The sequence below is a fragment of the Chrysemys picta genome, chromosome 4 (genome assembly GCF_011386835.1).
Source record: "Chrysemys picta bellii isolate R12L10 chromosome 4, ASM1138683v2, whole genome shotgun sequence".
Taxonomy (NCBI): Eukaryota; Metazoa; Chordata; order Testudines; family Emydidae; genus Chrysemys; species Chrysemys picta.
Genome location: NC_088794.1, coordinates 11,449,837 through 11,469,958, shown reverse-complemented (window position 1 = coordinate 11,469,958; position 20,122 = coordinate 11,449,837). Strand labels below are relative to the sequence as shown.

Here is a 20,122-nt window from a genome sequence, read left to right as displayed (position 1 = left end):
GCATGGAGTAGAGCGGAAGAATTACTTCTCGTGATTTGCTTACAACACTCCTGCTAATACATCCCAGAATGATGTTTCCTTTTTTTGCAACAGTGTTACACTGTTGACTCATATTTAGTTGTGATCCACTATGACCCCCAGATCCCTTTCCACAGTACTCCTTCCTAGGCAGTCATTTCCCATTTTGTACGTGTGCAACTGATTGTTCCTTGTTAAGTGGAGTACTTTGCATTTGTCCTTATTGAATTTCATCCTATTTACTTCAGACCAATTCTCCAGTTTGTCCAGATCATTTTGAATTATAATCCTATCCTCCAAAGCACTTGCAACCCCTCCCAGCTTGGTATCGTCCGCAAACTTTATAAGTATACTCTCTATGCCATTATCTAAATCATTGATGAAGATATTGAACAGAACCGGACCCAGAAAAAATCCCTGCAGGACTCTCTTATTATGCCCTTCCAGCATGACTGTAAACCACTGATAACTACTCTGGGAATGATTTTCCAGCTAGTTATGCACCCACCTTATAGTAGCTCCATCTAGGTTGTATTTCCCTAGTTTGTTTATGAGAAGGTCATGCGAGACAGTATCAAAAGCCTTACTAAAGTCAAGATATATCATGTCTACCGCTTCCCCCCATCCACAAGGCTTGTTACCCTGTCAAAGAAAGCTATCAGGTTGGTTTGACACAATTTGTTCTTGACAAATCCATGCTGACTGTTATTTATCACTTTATTATCTTCTAGGTGTTTGCAAATTGATTGCTTAATTATTTGCTCCGTTATCTTTCTGGGTACAGAAGTTAAGCTAACTGGTCTGTAATTCCCCGGGTTGTCCTTATTTCCTTTTTATAGATGGGCATTATATTTGCCCTTTTCCAGTCTTCTGGAATGTCTCCTGTCTTCCATGACTTTTCAAAGATAATTGCTAATGGTTCAGATATCTCCTCAGTCAGCTCCTTGAGTATTCTAGGATGCATTTCATCAGGCCCTGGTGATTTGAAGACATCTAACTTGTCTAAGTAATTTTTGACTTGTTCTTTCCCTATTTTAGACTCTGATCTTACCTCATTTTCACTGGCATTCACTATTTTAGATGTCCAATCACCACCAACCTTCTTGGTGAAAACCGAAACAAAGAAGTCATTAAGAACCTCTGCTATTTCCACATTTTCTGTTATTGTCTTTCCCCCTCATTGAGTAATGGGCCTACTCTGTCCTTGGTCTTCCTCTTGCTTGTATTTGTAGAATGTTTTCTTGTTTCCTTTTATGTCCCTAGCTAGTTTGATCTCGTTTTGTGCCTTGGCTTTTCTAATTTTGTCCCTACATACTTGTGTTATTTGTTTATATTCATCCCTTGTAATTTGACCAAGTTTCCACTTTTTGGAGGACTCTTTTTTGAGTTGTAGATCATTGAAGATCTCCTGGTTAAGCCAGGGTGGTCTCTTGCCATACTTCCTATCTTTCTTACGCAGTGGGATAGTTTGCTCTTGCTTCCCATGGGATGTTACCTACCAACTCCCTGAGTTTGCTAAAGTCTGCCTTCTTGAAACCCATTGTCTTTATTGTGATGTTTGTCCCATCAGCTCTAATACTGCAGTCTCCTGGCCTGATCCCTTCCCACACACGTTATTCCATGAATCATCACTAGAAAGGTCCAGAGCTCCCTAGCCAGGCACTTGGGAATCTGCAGAGCCCTAACACCCAGCCAGGACCTTACTGCCACCAGCCGTCCCACCTGCCCTCCCGCCGCCTCCCCCCCCCCCACACACACACACACTCCTGATCCCAGACCAAGGATTTCAGTCTTCTTCCCTCGCAGCCAAATTCCTCCAGCCTCCTGTGCTCTGGGCTCTTTGTGGAGCCAGTCTGGGGAAAGGATGCAAGGTCCATACAGGGACAGGCTGGATGGACAGCCAGGCTCATCCCAGAGGAGCACCGAACGGCTGGGCTCTGAAACGGATTGACAGGGAGAAGCCCACTGACCCACTAACAACACACAGCCAGAACTATGGGGGTGGGAATCAGATAGATAGATAGATAGATAGATAGAGAGAGAGAGAGAGAGAGAGAGAGAGAGAGAGAGAGACATTAATCCCTCCACAGTTAAGGCTGAAGTTATTTCTCAAATCCTTCATCTTCCCCAATGCCAACCTAAGCTGGTTATGCAGACGTCGTGATGGGGACAGAATTCCTTGTGGAGGACTAGAGGAGTGTCTGACAGGCTGGTGGGGGTCAAGAGATTATACCAGCTAACTCTTATTCACTCTGGGAAAATTGGTCACATTTTTTTTTCTTTTTACAACTTGTCACAACCCCAAAAGAGAATCACCCACAAAAATGAACCTGCCCCTTCCAAACAGACATTAACAAATAGAGGGGGCAGGTGGGCAGGCAGGCAGGAGTTTGTGTGTGTGTGTGTGTGTGTGTGTGTGTGTGTGTGTGTGTGTGTGTGTGTGTGTGTGTGTGTGACACCATAATAATACCAAAGCACTGGTATACTCAATCTCTCTGGGACTTACACCGCCTCCCTTACCATAGCATCTGAGCACCTCACCGTTCTCCTGAACTGATCCTTCCAACACCCCTGGGAGGCAGGGCTGTGATCCCTCTTGCACAGAGGGGGAACTGAGGCACGGAGAGGCCAAGCGACGCACCAAGGTCCCATTGGTCATCCGGGGCACTACAGGGAATGGAACAAGTCCCAGGCTAGAGCCTGCAAGATTATTCACAGGAATCAAAGTGTAACACACTTTCCAACTTTATTTTATACAGATTCAGTTCTTATCCTCAGTGGGGCCCAATTCCCAGCTGGTGTCAATCAGCCGTAGCTCCACTGGAGCCAAAGGGCCAGATCCCCAACTGGTGTCAATTGGCCGTACCTCCTTTGGAGTCAATGGGACAGATCCCATCCGGTGTCAATCAGCAGTAGCTCCATTGGGATCACTGAGGACAATTGACACCAGCTGAGACTCTCTTTCAATTCCATGCGTGACGTCATGAGAACAAGCGGCTGTTGTCTGGGCTGTGAGCCCAGAGCAGCGCTGTTGGCTGGGATGCCTCGTTTATCAATTAGCCCTTTGATGTCTGGCCACCACACGCATCTCCCTTGCTCTAGGGTTTCATGTTTCTGGGTCATTGCACTACGGGTCTCATGCAGAGAGCGCTCTCAATTCTCTAGTGCTCCAAGTCCTGGAGCCTCGTCCATCAGCCGGCTCTCACGCAGAGATCCCCCACCTCTAGGGGGTCAAGAGCCCAGCTCCCCACCTCCGCCTGCATCTCCCACACAGAGCTTGCTCTCTGGGGTAGCAGTGCCCCCATCTCTTCTCTAGCCACTTCCACCTAGACATCTTTGCCGACATTACCGTATTTAGCCTCCCCCTCCGTGGTGTCTAGGCAAAGCTATGCCCATACAACAGCCAGCAAGTCAGCGGCAGATCCCAGAGAGCACTGAGATCCCGGATCTAACCACTAGCCCAGACTCTCCTCTCGGAGAGCTGTCTGCTCTCCAACCAGGCAAACATGGTCAGCTCAAGCAGTCCCTGTGCCATTTAGGACTGGCTAAAGGGGGAAATTGCCCAAGCAGGATAAACCATGCCAGAATAGCGCCCCCTGTGGACTCTCTGTTGCAGAATCAATATTCTGGATTAATTACTCCTCTTCCTGAACAAAGTCTATTTTATTCTGGACTGGGGAGTCCACACAGAGGGAGCTACTCTGGAACAGTTTATGCTGCTTAATTTCCCCTTGGAGACAAGGCCTGATCCAGAGAGAAGGGACTCGAGCCAGAGGAGACACTGCCCTGGGTGGGCTTCTCACGGGGAGAGGAGCTGGCTGGAACCGTGAGGATAGTGGGGAAGGCAGGAAGCCACGAGCCAGGCATTCAACAGAGAGTGGTTAGATCCCAGCTGGTGCAATGCAGGGCTGCTTCCCTGGGACTGTGTCAGGCCAGGAGGATGTGAGGCCCCTGGAAAGCACCTAGGTGTTAAAACCCAGCAGCGAGGGGGAAAGGCTGGAGGAGCCCAGAATCAGGGCAGGGTGAGTTCTCACCCTACACTGCCCTGATAGCGTCAGGGAGCTTTGCCTGCTGCCTGGCACGGAGCAGGCCCTGTGGGGCTGCTGCAGGTTACCAGGGCTGAGCGGTGGCCTGGGGGCCCTGCACAGGGCTGCACTGCCAGTGGGACAGGAGGGAAGTGATCAAACCAAGCAGGAGGCCTGCAGGGGACTGATAAGGGCAGCAAAGATAGAGCCACTGTAAGGCCTGAGGGGCTTAGAACTGGAGTCTGCAGGGGGGGTCAAGGCAGGTGTTGCTTCCTCGTTACCGCCAGGGGGTCAGACAGGACAGCCCCAAGACATATGGAGAGACTAAGCCCTGCAGGAAGTTCTGCCCTAACGGGCATGAGCGACAGCTCTCTGTGATGCTCTGATTGGCCGGCACTACCCATATAAACCAGGAAGCCAGTCCCCGGAGTTGTCTGAGTGGCGTAGGTGCTTCTGCCTTAGTCCTGCCACAATACTCAGCTCCTGTAGGGTTACCATACGTCCGGTTTTTCCCGGACATGTCCGGCTTTTCGGCAATCAAACCCCCGTCCGGGGGGAATTGCCAAAAAGCTGAACATGTCCGGGAAAAATACTGGCCGGGCACTTCCTCTCCTGCGGCTGCTGTGCTCCTCCCCTGACTCTTTGGCTCTGTTTAAGAGCCAAGCTGCCCGAGCCAGCGCTACCGGCTTCGGGCAGCCCCCGTGCCTCCGGACCCCGAGCCGCCGGCCGGGCACTTCCCTTCCCGGGCTCCAGCTGCTCTGCTCTGGAGGCTGGGGTCCGGAGGCAAGGGGGCTGCCTGAAGCCGGTAACGCTGGCTCGGGCAGCTTGGCTCTTAAACAGAGCCAAAGAGTCATGGGAGGAGCAGAGCAGCCGGAGCCCGGGAGGGGAAGTGCCCAGCCAGGGGCGCAGGGTCCGGAGGCATAGGGGCTGCCCGAAGCCTGAGCGCTACCGGCTTCACGGGTTTGCCGGGCAGGCTCCAGACCCTGCGCCCCCGGCTGGGCGCTTCCCCTCCCGGGCTCCAGCTGTGCTGGGGAAGCGCCAGCCGGGGGCGCAGGGTCTGGAGGCTGCCCGGCAAACTGTGAAGCCGGTAGCGCTTGGGCAGCCCTTTTCGCGTGGCTGGGAGGGAGGAGGGGGAGTTAGGGCGGGGACTTTAGGGAATGGGCGGGGAATGGGCGGAGTTGGGGTGGGGGGAATGGGCGGGGTTGGGGCGGGGCCAGGGGTGGAAAGGGGCGGGGCTGGGTCCCCGTGGAGTGTCCTCTTTTTTTTATTTTTTAAATATGGTAACCCTAGCTCCTGACTCTGACCTGTGGTTTCCTGCCTTTGGCTTGAGACCATCGCTGGCCCAGCGGCCGAACCCCATTCATGACTCTGACTTTAGGGTTTTGACCAGGCCTGGCCCCGGCAGCCCCCACTACCACAGGCTACCCACACCCCGGCCCAGCTAGCATGAGCCGAGCTGGGAGTGGATCCAGCAAGGCCTTCGAAACCAACAGGGCACGGGGGGAGAGCAGAGTCCTTAGGCAGTGTGTGTGCAATTGCATAGCTCTATCAGTGCATACAATGTGTGCGTGTGCGACTGTGTGCAATGTGTCGGGGCTTGAGGAGGAGGAGATAGGGCAGCAGCTGCGGGGGATTGGGTGGGGTGGCCAGAGTAACAGGGGTCACTGGAGATAGCAGCAGGGAGGGGCTTGAGGCAGGAGCCTGAGATCGGGCTAGGAGCAGAAGGGGAGAAGAAAAGCTGGGGAGACAGGGGTAGAAGGGTCTATGACTAGTAGAGGACACTCCCACCATTCCCCTGCTGTCAGCCAATAGCTGTAAAACCCACTCAGTTTACCCCCCCTTGTGTGGCAGGAACACATAAACCAGTGGTCTCCAACCTTTTTACGACCAAGATCACTTTTTGAATCTAAGGGTGACGCAGGATCTACCCCATCCCTTCCCCAAAGCCCCGCCACTCCATCCCCCCCACTCCGTTTCTCGCTCTCCCCCACTCCCACTCCCTTTCACCAGGCTGGGGAATGGGATTGGGGTTTGGGAGGGGATGCGGGCTCTGGGCTGGGGCCGAGGGGTTCACAGTGTGGGAGGGGGCTCTGGGCTGAGCCTAGGCCAGGGGGTTGGGGTGAAGGTGGGGGTGAGGGGTGCAAGCTCTAGAAGGGAGTTTAGGTACAGGAGGGGGCTCTGGGCTGGGGCAGAGTGTTGGGGTGCAGGGGGTATGGAGTGCTGGCTCTGGGAGGGGGCTCAGGGTGGGGTTTGGGGTGCAGGAGGGGGTTTGGGGTGCTGGCTCTGGGAGAGGGCTCAGGGTGGGGTTTGGGGACAGGAGGGGGTATGGGGTGCTGGCTTTGGGAGAGGGCTCAGGGTGGGGTTTGGGGTGCAGGAGGGGGTATGGGGTGCTGGCTCTGGGAGAGGGCTCAGGGCTGGGGGGCAGGAGGGGGTTTTGGGTGCTGGCTCTGGGAGGGGGCTCAGGACTGGGGGGCAGGAGGGGGTTTGGGGTGCTGGCTCTGGGAGAGGGCTCAGGGCTGGGGGGCAGGAGGGGGTTTGGGGTGCTGGCTCTGGGAGGGGGCTCAGGACTGGGGGGCAGGAGGGGGTTTGGGGTGCTGGCTCTGGGAGGGGGCTCAGGACTGGGGGGCAGGAGGGAGTTTGGGGTGCTGGCTCTGGGAGGGGGCTCAGGGATGGGGGTTGGGGTACGGCCTCCAGCAGCTCCCAGCTGGCAGCAGGCACAGTGAGGCTAAGGTGGGCTCCCTGCCTACCCCAGCCCCACAGTGCTCCCAGAAGGGGCCAATGTGCCCCTGGGGGGGCAGGGGGCACATGGCTCCGCGCGCTGCCCCTGTCTGCAAGCACCGCCCCTGCAGCTCTCCCGGCCAGGTTAAGGAGGATGGTTCTGAGCTGCGTCTAGGAAGAGCTCAGGAGTAGGGTGACCAGATAACAAATGTGAAAAATCGGGACAGGGGTGGGGGGTAATAGAAGCCTATATAAGAAAAAGACCCCAAAATCGGGATTGTCCCTATAAAATCGGGACATCTGGTCACCCTACTCAGGAGAGACGGTTTCAGTGGAGTGCAAGAGGCGGAAGAGAAATGGAAGGGGTTCTGGGATGGAACTGGAGGAGAGGAGCTCCAGAAAGCGACTGTAGACAGCGCGTTCAGTGACAGCGGGAAGGGAGATGGGGCAGTAGCTGTAGAGGCCAGCGGGGTCAAGGGTGGAGTTTCTGAGATGGCCGCATTTCTCAAATGCGGCCACCAGGGGGCTTCCTTGCCATGGCAGCCTCCTGAGCAGAGACGGGGGAGGGGGGAAAGCAGCAGCCCCTCCCTGCAGCACCCAGGGGTTCCTTGGGAGGGCTTCAGCCCCCCATCCCCATCTTTAGCCATGAGGCTCCAGGTGCAGGCTTCAGCCCCACTTGCCCAGCTTCAGCCATGGGGCTCTGGACTTCAGCCCCCTGGGATGGCAGGGCTCCGGGCTTCAGCCCCCCTCTCTCCCTCAGCTCCAGCTGTGGGGCACTGGCTCTGGGCTTCAGACCAGGGCAGCGGGGTTTCCACAGGGCCAGCCTGACTGGGGTGCCATGGTTGAGAGGCAAGGAGCGGGTTGAGCCTGGGGTCTGAGGCCGTCAAAGGGAGCTTGGGACAATGGAGGGGGCGGAGGAAGCAGTGGGGTCTGGGAGCCCGGGCACCAAAATACAACTGTAATTTATTTTTATTATTGAGTTTGCAACAACAAAAAACCCTCCATAAATAAATTATAATGATTTGGACACGGATATGTGCATTTTTCTTTGTTTTTCCTAAAGTTAATTAAGTATTTTAGGAAAAATTTGTCAGAGCGGCCACCAGCAAGAGTGTGTGGCCTCACTTTGAGGCCACCAAAAAAATGTGTTGTGAACCCCTGGACTAGAGCATGTTTGTGGGGGGGGGGAAGAGCCAGAGGAGAAGGGAGGGGATGGGAGTGGGGGTGAGGGAGATCAGGAGAGGGGATGGGGTCATTGGGCAAGTGGAGGGGGTTAGAGGAGGAGAGCAGGTGAGAAACTTATGCCAGGGGAGAAGGAGGATGGAGTTGGAGGGGGAAGGGAAGGCAAGCCGAGGGGAAGGAAAAGCTCACGTGGTCTTTCATCAGCGTTCTCTTGGAAGAAATGGGCCCCACTCTGTGCAGAGAGAGCAGCGGAGGCAGGAGTGCAGGGGCTGAGACAAAGGCAGGCAGATTCAGTGGAACTGTTCAGCCTGGGCAATGGGGGCTGCCCTCGGAACACACAAAGTGGCTACCCCGCGTGGGGAAGTCAGGGCCAGGCGTCTCAAACTGGGCACCCACAATTAGGGGCGACGGATGGGTGACAATTTTGGCTTGGATCTCCGTGCCTCAGCGCCCCACCTGCAAAGTGGGGATATGCCCACACCCTCGCCTCCCACAGGGACAGTGAAGATGGGGTCACTAGTGATTGTGAAGCTCTCCAATGCTACAGTGACAGGCACCATAGAAACGCCCACGAGGAAATTAAAAATTCTGTCTTCAGAACCGGGTTTGAATAGAGGGCAGTCAATCAGACCCGGGGGTCATGCACCGAACAATGAGGATACAAAGAAATATTGAACAAGCCCCATCCATCTTGTGCGCTGAATGAGGCAGGGGCCCTGTGAAAAAACTCTGGGATCATGTAATTAAAGACCTGATCGTAATACACAAGAGGGGTGAATTTAGATCGCTCTGGCATCCTGAACTCTGGCATCTCCTAACTTGGCAGTGCTTGACACTGCAACCTCAGTGTTCTTTTAATGTGACAAAATAACTCGATCGATACGTTTCTCATGCAAGAGAATTTGGCTCTTTAGAAAATACCACACAGCTTGTCAGAGAAGCTTCTGATAAAGAGCAGGAATACATTATTTTGTATAAGAAATGTTTTATTATCTTTTTGATCATACCGCCCATGTAAACACAAGGTATTAGCTACATCACACAACATGCAAACCCAATACCACTAGCAGAAGCTCCCACCACCTCACCGTTTCCTCTCAAGAAGCTCCCACCCCCCCACCGTTTCCTTTCAAGAAGCTCCCACCCCCCCACCGTTTCCTTTCAAGAAGCTCCCACCACCTCACCGTTTCCTCTCAAGAAGCTCCCACCCCCCCACCGTTTCCTTTCAAGAAGCTCCCACCACCCCACCGTTTCCTTTCAAGAAGCTCCCACCACCCCACCATTTCCTTTCAAGAAGCTCCCACCACCTCACCGTTTCCTCTCAAGAAGCTCCCACCACCTCACCGTTTCCTCTCAAGAAGCTCCCACCACCCCACCGTTTCCTTTCAAGAAGCTCCCACCACCCCACCGTTTCCTTTCAAGAAGCTCCCACCACCTCACCGTTTCCTCTCAAGAAGCTCCCACCACCCCACCATTTCCTTTCAAGAAGCTCCCACCACCCCACCGTTTCCTTTCAAGAAGCTCCCACCACCTCACCGTTTCCTCTCAAGAAGCTCCCACCACCCCACCGTTTCCTTTCAAGAAGCTACATTACGGTAATTAATTCAAATGCCCCAAAGACAATATTCTCTGCTGCTCATCAGACTGTTAAGCACTAATGCAACCTCCTGTGGCTATTTATGCTGGTGAAAAGCAAGTGCAAAGTGGATGGACGTTCAAACGAGTGAAAATTGACACCAGTGCTATGAGAGTGCTGAGTGGAAATGAATAACTAAGAACCCGGTAGCTGAAAAGGCTTACAATATATAGGAATAATAATAACAACAGACCAGGAAATCTGAGAAGCATCTTTGGCTATTTGAAGCTGATCAACATGAGTCTCATGGATAGACTTTCTTTGCAAGCATATAGCCACCACCCCACCCCGGAACGACAAGAATGATTAAGGTTCCAACAAGCACTCGTGAAACATACCAGTTTATCCAATCAAATTAATGAACAGTGCTCATGGTACCAAACAAAGTCTCATTATAATCTCTTTGCTGGTTAGATCTCCACTGATCAGCTGGCATAAAGCACGGCTGTCACTGCCAAAGAAGATCTAGGCCCCTGCCACCTTGGTATAGCAGGAAACGTTCACAGGATTCTCTTCCAGGAGCGAGAGACATCAGCGTGTTGGGGCCTGTGGGTCTGGACAGATTTGCTCCACCATTTCCTATTTTGTCGCTTTCAGAGTTATTTGAGAATTAAACGGCTCTCTCCAATCTTGGTCCTTTTGCCTCATTGGCTCAAAAAGGCAAATGCTTGTTATACAACAGTTCATCAATTGCAAGGCCAGAAGGGGAGCCGGCAGCTGTGACAAAGTGGGAATTGTTTGGAATGTTTTTATGAATGCCGGGCATGGCAGTGACTCACTTATCTAGGGACCGCTCCCTACTGGGTGCAAAAAGGTGTAACAACTGTTCCTGGGGCAGAGCAAGGGACGGGGGCGGGGGGGGGGGGGTCACACAGCCGGGTGGGAAGCAATAAACGGGTCCTTAAAGGACTAGCTGAAACAGACCCATAAAAATGAAGGATCTGGCACGACAGTGGGAACCCCAAGGGTCAGGGACATACTAGTAATCAGCAGCTAAGTTAGCTCAGTGGTTTGAGCATTGGCCTGCTTAAACCCAGGGTTGTGAGGTCAATCCTTGAGGGGGCCATTTAGGGATCTGGGGCAAAAAACAAAACAAATAATAATGGGGGATTGGCCCTGCTTTAAGCAGCGGGTTGGACCTAGATGACCTCCTGAGGTCCCTTCCAACCCTGACATTCTATGAAGCAGATCACCTCTCTGTGCAAAAGCCTGGAGCTGGAGAACAAAAGATGAAGTGCGGGCCAGCAGCTCTCACCTCTGACAGACAAAGGGGAAAAAACTTAAATGGATTCAACAACAGCTTGGCTGGGGAGGGCCTCATGCTGGCCAGTCTGAACTCTAGCTCAGGGGTTCTCCAAGTGGGGGTCAGGACCCCTCAGGGAGTTGCTAGTACATGCAAGCTGTCAGCCTAAACCCTGCTTTGCCTGCAGCGTTTACAATGGTGTTAAATATATTTAAAAGTGTTTTTAATTTATAAGGGGGGTGGGCCGCACTCAGAGGCTTCCTATGTGAAAGGGCTCACCAGTACAAAAGTCTGAGAACCACTGCTCTAGCTTGACCTTTACTTCTCTCTGCTAACCCAAGGCCTTGAAATGCTGGGCACCCGCCGCAGACCTTTATTTGGTTTGCAAAGGCCCCTGCACCATACATGCTCAGAAGCACTGATCTCTGAGGAGGGCAGAAGATCTCTGACCAGGATGCCTGTCTCTGTGGGACTTGCTGGGCAGAGCTCACCGCATGAAGCAGGACGGCCAGGTACTTATAGAATGTGATTAAGTCACCTCTGAACCATTCAGATAAGGTTTTGGCTCATTCAGTTGCCCTGTTAGCTGGGTGAGTGGCAAAAATACGAAACAAATGGTGCAAAAATTTATGTTTCTCTGGGGTTCCAAGAGGAGCCAATTATTCCTCATTTGATTCTGGCATGTTGCTTTTCTGGGCTGTTTTTAAAGTGTCAGTGCAATTAAGAAGGTGGAATCGGTGCTTTTGCATCTCTCAGAGCGTGAGGATTCTCACATGTGAATTTTGCTTGTTGAGCGTCAGGGCTAGCTGCTAAGATGCTTTGTTAATAAATGGGACTTTGAGTGGAAACTCACCCAGGTGCAAGGTGGGTGGAGACTGGGTGGAAACTCATGCCAGGGAATCCACACCACTGCAAAGTGATTACCAGGTGGGTGGAAATACACACTGGCTGAGCGAGGACACAAAGGCGGAGAAATCGACACCAACACAAACGGGGTGGATGTTCACACCGGTGCAAGATGAGCGTGAACTGGGCGGAAATTCACACTGGCGAATCCACAGCCTTGCAAGGTAGGTGGAAATTCACACCAATGCAGGGGCGGTGCCAACTGCTACCAGTTGGGTTCAGCAGCTTTCCATCCCATCCTGCACTGGTGTAACGACAAGGTGAGGGGCAAGAAATGGTGAACCAGGTGCATGGAGCTCCTCGGGCACAGCTCTCACTTATCCCAGTGTATTTTGGGGGGGGGGGGGGGGCTTCCCATGGGGCCCCTCCAGATTTACAGCCCTGGATAACAGATCAGAATCTCCTCCTCGGTGGCTGTGAGTTAATTCTGGGACATCAGTCCCTCGCTGCCTTTCTACCGTGGGTTCCCATCTGGGAGCAGGGCCGATGGCAGCTAACCCTACCCTCGTTGAGCTGCAGTTCTTGCTCACTCACCGATCTCCCCCTCCGCTTGCATTGACGCCACTTGCGGGACAATTCCGCCTGGCATGTGGGGAAGTGCCACATACATGTGCACACGCCTGTCTACATATGGATGGCTGTTCTTCACAGGGCCATTGTGGATCCTTCTGAGCCACGAGCAAAGCAGGGAGGAATTCTTCACATCCAGGAGTGGGGAAGGGGCTGGACATGGAGATTTAGGCCACATCAGAACTTGGGAACACAGCAACGGCCAGGCTAGATCTGACCCCAGCCCCATCTTGCCCAGTCCCCAACACCGCCCAGCCACAGCTGCTTCCCAGGAAGGCACCAGGACCCCACAGTCACAAACCTGTCACGATCCCAGTGCCCCATGTTGGCAACAGATGGGGAAACACAGCTGAGTGTACCCAGGAACTCGCTTAGATATGCCCCGACATGCCCATCCCCTGTGAGCGCCACCTTCCTGATATTTCACCGAAAGGGGCTGGGCGTGGCCTCTGCCGAAAACTAAGAACCTACTGGTTAAGAACGGAAAGATGGCCAGACTGGGTCAGAGCAATGGTCCAGTGTCCTGTCGCTGACAGTGCCCCATGCCAGGTGCTTCAGAGGGAATGAACAGAACAGGGCAATTATCGCGTGATCCATCCCCAGCTTCTAGCAGTCAGAGGTTTAGGGACACCCAGAGCGTGAGGTTACGTCCCTGACCATCTTGGCTAATAGCCACTGATGGCCCTATCTTCCATGAACTTATCTAGTCCTCTTCTGAACCCCGCTATACTTTGGGGCATCACAGCATGTCCTGGCAACAAGTTCCACCGGTTGCCTGTGCGCTGTGTGTAAAATGCTGCCTTATGTTTGTTCTAAACCTACTCTTTGGTTGTCATGGTTATTGGGGGATGCACATACAGGAAAGAGTCTAAGGGTATGTCTATATGTACAGCGCTGCAGCGCATCTAGGGAAGACGCTCTATGCCGACGGGAAAGAGCTCTCCGGTCGGCATAAAAACCCACCTCTGCAAGCTCTCCCACCGACACAGCGCTGTGCACATCTGTTGGTGTAACTTATGTCGCGTCAGGTGGTGGCATAGTCACACCCCTGAGTGACATACGCTTTCCCAACATAGGCTGGAGTGTAGACTCAGCCTTACGAGTCAGGTCCCGTGTAGAATATTGTGGCCAAAGCTGCTGGACGTGAAACTGGTCACCAGACGGGCGGGAGCGTTCTCAGACCTAACTCAGAGTGAGAACTGCCATCTTTCGCTCCAGCCTAGCCAAGTGTTCACAGCCTCGACGGAGGCTGGCTCGGGCCTTTACAAAGCTCAAAAGAGCCCAGGAAAAAGGACCCTGACTAGTGGGCCAAGCAGGGATGAGCTGAAGTTAATGAAACGCCCTGGTTGGGAAAAGAGACAAAAGGTCCGGAGCTGTATAATACGGGAAAGGAGGGCACAAGATGGCATCCGTTATGGAGGGGCACTGCCCGCCTGCATGAGCGTCTCATGCAGAAAGGAGCCCAGCTCTCGACTGGCCAAACGCTGTCCAGATGGACTGACCCCTGGGTGAGAAATACCTTAGCAGGCAAGGCAGGAACTTGTTCCTAAGGGGGGGGCTCTAGATGGTGTTTTCTATTTTTGGTTTATCTGCAATAAGATGTTTCCGATCCTTCTGCTCACTTCTATTTGAAGCTTTATCTTAAGCTCTGTCACATAAACTCCTAATTGGTTTTACTGCAGACATGGCTGGTGCTGGAGAAGCTAGTGCGCGGGGGGCCCTGCTTCCGCAGGGGCAGCGAATCCGTGTGCATTGCGGTGTCCAGAAGTCAAGGGCCTGGGCACTCAGTGGGATGCTGGAGGGTGTACAGATATGCTGGGGGGGACTGACGACTCCATAGATTTAGCCACAGGATATGTCTGCTCTGCCCCAAGGCCCCACGTAGGGAGCCCAAGGGCTGAGGTGTATAAATTGTTAGCCTGCGGCAGGGAAGAGCAGGGCTTGCGGAGCCCGGAGTGGCCACTAGCCAGTGGTTTGGGGCCAGTTTCCCCCAGTGGGCACGGACAAGGCTCCCTCGTAGTTGATTCACACTGCACCCCCTGGGTTACCCCAGAAGTGTCACACTTCCCCCGCCCCCCAAGGGATGTCCTCTCCTGCCCCCCAGTCCTTAGAGCCTGGTTCATGCCTGGAAGCAGGGGGTGAGAGCTCTCCCCACAGCACCTTTGGTAAACAGAGGGAAGATGACCTCACATCTGTGTGTGCTAGAGAACACCGAAAAATCTCTGAAAGTCCCATGGAGCTAGGGACAATTGACACCAGCTGGGATCTGGCCCACTGAGTCCCATAGAGCTACAGATGATTGACACCAGCTGGGATCTGGCCCCACATCCACTCCAGCCCATTCCCACGGTCCCTGCCTGCAGCACGAAGGGCACAGCCGGTCTGGCACGGGCTTTCCCCCCTACAGTGCCACTCCCAGCACACCACCAGGCCAGAATCACAACCACAGCCAGGACCAACGCAACAGATGGGGGTGATGCCAGCCTGCCCCATCGGGCTGCCTGCTCCAGCATCCGCAGCCCCTTACTTCCAGGACCTTCTCCAAGCCCCACTCCGGTGCCCCACGTGCTCCAGTCCGCTCCCTCCCCGGCACCCACACGCTGCCCCAAGCCCCCTTTGTCTCCCAGCCTCTGTGCGCTCCCCGGTCTGCCCCTCCCGGTGGATCGGCGGCGCGGGGCTCCCCCGGGGGGCGCACGGTGCCCACTGCCCGGAGAGTCCGGCAGGGGCCAGCCCGGGCTGGGCGCTCCGGCTCGCGGGCTCCGGGCCGGGCCAAGCACTCACCGCCCGCCTCACGCCGCGATCCTCGCGGCTCCTGCCATCACCGCCCGCTGCCGTCCCGCGCAGCCACACGGGCAGCCGCCCGGCCGGCCCCCGGTGTCTCCTCCGGCCAGCTGGCCCCGGCGCCGCGGGAAAGGGGGCGGCAGCTCGGCCGGGTGGCCAGCAGAGGGCGCCCCGGGATCGCCAGTGCCCCATGCGGTAAGGCGGGGGCTGAGTCCGATCCTGGGGGGACGCGGGGGTCCTGGGCGAAGACAGTGGCGGGTTTAGAGTTAGTGGGGCCCTGTGCGCAGCTTCATGGGGGGGGGGGCCTGGGGACCCAGCCAAGAAAAAGAATATTCTCTTATTCCCCTCCCCCCCCGTTTTTCATTCTTTTTGTCCTTCATTCTCCTCCTATATTATAAGTAATAGGAAGTAAATGAAAATAAAGTGAGGCACCTTGATTGGGGCAGGGGGTTGGGGTGTGGGATGGGGTGAGGGGTGCAAGCTCTGGGAGGGTGTTTGGGGGAGGGGTGCGGGTTCTAGGCTGGGGCAGGGGGTTGGGGTGTGGGATGGGGTGAGGGGTGCAGGCTCTGGGAGGGTGTTTGGGGGATGGGTGTGGGTTCTAGGCTGGGGCAGGGGGTTGGGGTGTGGGATGGGGTGAGGGGTGCAGGCTCTGGGAGGGTGTTTGGGGGATGGGTGTGGGTTCTAGGCTGGGGCAGGGGGTTGGGGTGTGGGATGGGGTGAATGGTGCAGGCTCTGGGAGGGTGTTTGGGGGAGGGGTGCGGGTTCTAGGCTGGGGCAGGGGGTTGGGGTGTGGGATGGGGTGAGGGGTGCAGGCTCTGGGAGGGTGTTTGGGGGATGGGTGCGGGCTCTAGGCTGGGACAGGGGGTTGGGGTGTGGGGTGGGGTGAGGGGTGCAGGCTCTGGGAGGGTGTTTGGGGGATGGGTGCGGGTTCTAGGCTGGGGCAGGGGTGTGGGATGGGGTGAGGGGTGCAGGCTCTGGGAGGTTGTTTGGGGGATGGGTGCGGGTTCTAGGCTGGGGCAGGGGGTTGGGGTGTGGGATGGGGTGAGGGGTGCAGGCTCTGGGAGGGTGTTTGGGGGAGGGGTGCAGGCTCTAGGCTGGGGCAGGGGGTTGGGGTGCAGGAGGGGGTGCGGGAGTCAGGCTCTGGGAGGGAGTTTGGGGGAGGGGTGCGGGCTCTAGGCTGGGGCAGGGGGTTGGGGTGTGGGATGGGGTGCTGGAGTCGGGCTCTGGGAGGGTGTTTGGGGGAGGGGTGCGGGCTCTAGGCTGGGGCAGGGGGTTGGGGTGCAGGAGGGGGTGCTGGAGTCGGGCTCTGGGAGGGAGTTTGGGGGAGGGGTACGGGCTCTAGGCTGGGGCAGGGGGTTGGGGTGTGGGATGGGGTGAGGTGTCAGGCTCTGGGAGGAAGTTTGGGTGCAGGCTCTGGGCTGGGGCGGGGGGTTGGGGTGCAGTAGGGGTCAGGGGGTTGGTGCTTACTTTGGGCGGCGCGGCTCCCAAAGCGACCGGCACACCCCTCTGGCAGCGGTTTCTAGGCGGGGGGGGGTCTCTGCGCACCGCTTCCACAGCTCCGATTGGCCACAGTTCCCAGCCAATGGGAGCTGTGGAGTCAGTGCTCAGGTTGGAGGCAACACACAGAGACACACCCCCGCTGCCCCAGCAGCTGCAGGGACGTGCCGGGTGCTTCCGGGAGCAGCGCGGCGCGGAAGGAGGGAGGGAGGCAGCGCGGTCAGGGAGCCACCTTAGCCCTGCAGCACTGCTGCTGGCACATCTCTGCGCGCCCCTTGGGGGAGGGGGGCAGTGGATCTCGGTGCGCTGCTTGGGGCGGGAGGGGCCACCGGCCACGGCATGCAGACAGCCTGCCTTACTGAGCCCTGCTGTGCCGCCGGCCGGGACTCAGGGGCAGGTTGTCAGATGAGATTTGTCCTGCATTTTGGGGGCCCCCATTATTGGGGGTCCCATGCCACTGCACTGTTTGTTTCATGGTAAATCCGCCTCTGGGTAAAGGTGACTGTGCGCGCCTATCCCCAGTTCCTACCCATGGACATCGCCATCCCCAGAGCATTGTCTGTCCATCTGTCCCCAGACTCACTGGCTAGCTTGTCATCCAGCCCCTCTCACTAGCCATCCCCAGAGCATTGTCCGTCCATCTGTCCCCAGACTCACTGGCTAGCTAGTCATCCAGACCCTCTCACTAGGGTGAGTTGATTACAGTCTATAAGTACCTACATGGGCAACAAATATTTAGTAATAGGCTCTTTGGTCTAACACCATCCAAGGCTGGAAGCTGAAGCTAGACAAATGCAGCCCAGAAATAAGGGATAATTTTTAACAGTGAGAGTAAATACCCATTGGAACAACTTACCAGGGCTCATGGTGGATTCTCCATCACTGACATTTTTTAAATCAAGAGAGGATGTTTTTCTAAAAACTCTGCTCTGGGAATGATTTGGGGAAGCTCTCTGGCCTGTGTTAGACAGGAGGTCAGGCTAGCTGATCACAGTGATTCCTTCTGGCCTGGGAATCTATGAAGAGAGATAAAAGAAGAACAGGAGGACTTGTGGCACCTTAGAGACTAACAAATTTATTAGAGCATAAGCTTTCGTGGACTACAGCCCACTTCTTCGGATGCATATAGAATGGAACATATATTGAGGAGATATATATACACACATACAGAGAGCATAAACAGGTGGGAGTTGTCTTACCACCTCTGAGAGGCCAATTAATTAAGAGAAAAAACCTTTTGAAGTGATAATCAAGCTAGCCTAGTACAGACAGACAGTTAGATAACAAGTGTGAGAATACTAACAAGGGGAGACAGATTCAATGTCTGTAATGGCTCAGCCATTCCCAGTCCTTATTCAAACCAGAGTTGATTGTGTCTAGTTTGCATATCAATTCTAGCTCAGCAGTTTCTCGTTGGAGTCTGTTTTTGAAGTTTTTCTGTTGTAATATAGCCACCCGCAGGTCTGTCACTGAATGACCAGACAGGTTAAAGTGTTCTCCCACTGGTTTTTGAGTATTTTGATTCCTGATGTCAGATTTGTGTCCATTAATTCTTTTGCGTAGAGACATTGGCCAAACCGGACAGTCTCTACGCAAAAGAATTAATGGACACAAATCTGACATCAGGAATCAAAATACTCAAAAACCAGTGGGAGAACACTTTAACCTGTCTGGTCATTCAGTGACAGACCTGCGGGTGGCTATATTACAACAGAAAAACTTCAAAAACAGACTCCAACGAGAAACTGCTGAGCTAGAATTGATATGCAAACTAGACACAATCAACTCTGGTTTGAATAAGGACTGGGAATGGCTGAGCCATTACAGACATTGAATCTGTCTCCCCTTGTTAGTATTCTCACACTTGTTATCTAACTGTCTGTCTGTACTAGGCTAGCTTGATTATCACTTCAAAAGGTTTTTTCTCTTAATTAATTGGCCTCTCAGAGGTGGTAAGACAACTCCCACCTGTTTATGCTCTCTGTATGTGTGTATATATATCTCCTCAATATATGTTCCATTCTATATGCATCCGAAGAAGTGGGCTGTAGTCCACGAAAGCTTATGCTCTAATAAATTTGTTAGTCTCTAAGGTGCCACAAGTCCTCCTGTTCTTCTTTTTGCGGATACAGACTAACACGGCTGCTACTCTGAAGAGAGATAGAGATTATGGGACAGGTGCAGAGTGTGGGGTTGGAAGGTGCGGCTGGAATAGACGAACAGAAGGGTGGAAGGCTAGTGGGTGCATATGGGATAGATAGAGGGTGAGGTGGGTAACAGGGCATCCTGTGACCCGTCTCCCTGGCACTATGGAAGCACATTCCAGCCCCGCCCTGCTCCTGGTCCCTTTGAGTCGCCGAGGGCTCTGCTGGCACAAACATCTGGTTTCCCGACGGGCCCCGTCCTCATGGTGCTGGCGATCGCTGTGTTCGTGCCACGTCGCATGAGCCCCCAAACAGGGATCACAAACTGCACTGTGTGGGTGGCCCTGCCTAGATTCCCACCAGCCTCCTGGTCACAGCCCTGCAGACGGCTCCCCCGTGATTGGGGCTGATGGAAATGCTCAGAGTAAACGACAACTTGTTGGGCTCTGAGGGCATCCGCCACTTGGCTGCTGTTTCTATTTCAGTAGCACCCAGAGATCAGAGTCCCATTGTGCCAGGTGCTGCACAGACACAGTGAGTCAGGCCCTGCCCCAAAGAGCTCACACTCCAAATAGCCAAGGCAGATGGGGAAACCGAGGCACAGAGCAGGGCAGTGACTTGCCCACAGTCACCCAGCAGAGGCAGGACTAGAACTCAGTCTCCTGAGCAGCAGGTTAGTGATTTAGACCCTGGACTGTTCTGCCTCTAACCCCCAGCTCTGTCTCTACAATCCCACCGGGGTCCTGGAGTGCTGAGTCCGGGTCACCCTGCCAAGGGGCTCCAGGCCTGCAGTGCCCCGTGGGAGCCAGTCCCATGGGCTCCATATCTCTCTAACCCTTTATCTGTCTATCTCCATATACAATCATCTATCTGACTTTCTATCTATCTCATAAGCCTCTGTTTATGGATCTATCCCCCTGCCCCAGAGAGATCCATTTATCTATCACACTCCCTTACCCAGCTGTCTGTCTGTCTACTAAATGGCAAAAATCTTTGTTACTGCCCTGTGACGATTGCCTGTCTATACCTCTTGCCCTCCTGGAACATCAAGTTCAGCCAAACTTAAACCTCTGAAAACCAGGAGCTGCAGCGTGAAGGTAAACACCCATGTAACCTTAACTCTGCCCCCCGGAGCGGTCTGGAATCACTGGCAATTCTCAGCATGCACTCCAGCTGCAGTCACTGAGCTAGGTGTTGCTGTACTGAATGGTGGAGGGGTTGTCTGGTGCAGCTTGGCAGAGCTGTGATTGTGACCTGAGGGGGCGGGACCTCTCAAGAGGGGCTGGTGAGCCCCTCTCCCTCCCCCCTGTGTGTGATCAAAGGAAAGAGGTGTGTGGGAGGGACACTTCTGGGGGTTAGCCAAGGTTCTGGGATGAATCACTTCCACCTGGGGAAACCCATC

General features: G+C 54.5%; 1 protein-coding gene across 1 annotated transcript in view; it reads right to left on the bottom strand.

Annotated features, from left to right (window-relative positions):
- Positions 1-15,219, bottom strand: part of SLC43A3 (solute carrier family 43 member 3) — a 58,431-nt gene extending 43,212 nt beyond the window's left edge. Inside the window, exon 1 of the mRNA XM_065591340.1 lies at positions 15,080-15,219. The gene's annotated coding sequence lies outside the window, so the exon portion shown is untranslated. The remainder of the gene's footprint in view (positions 1-15,079) is intronic.
- Positions 15,220-20,122: the final 4,903 nt, after the last annotated feature.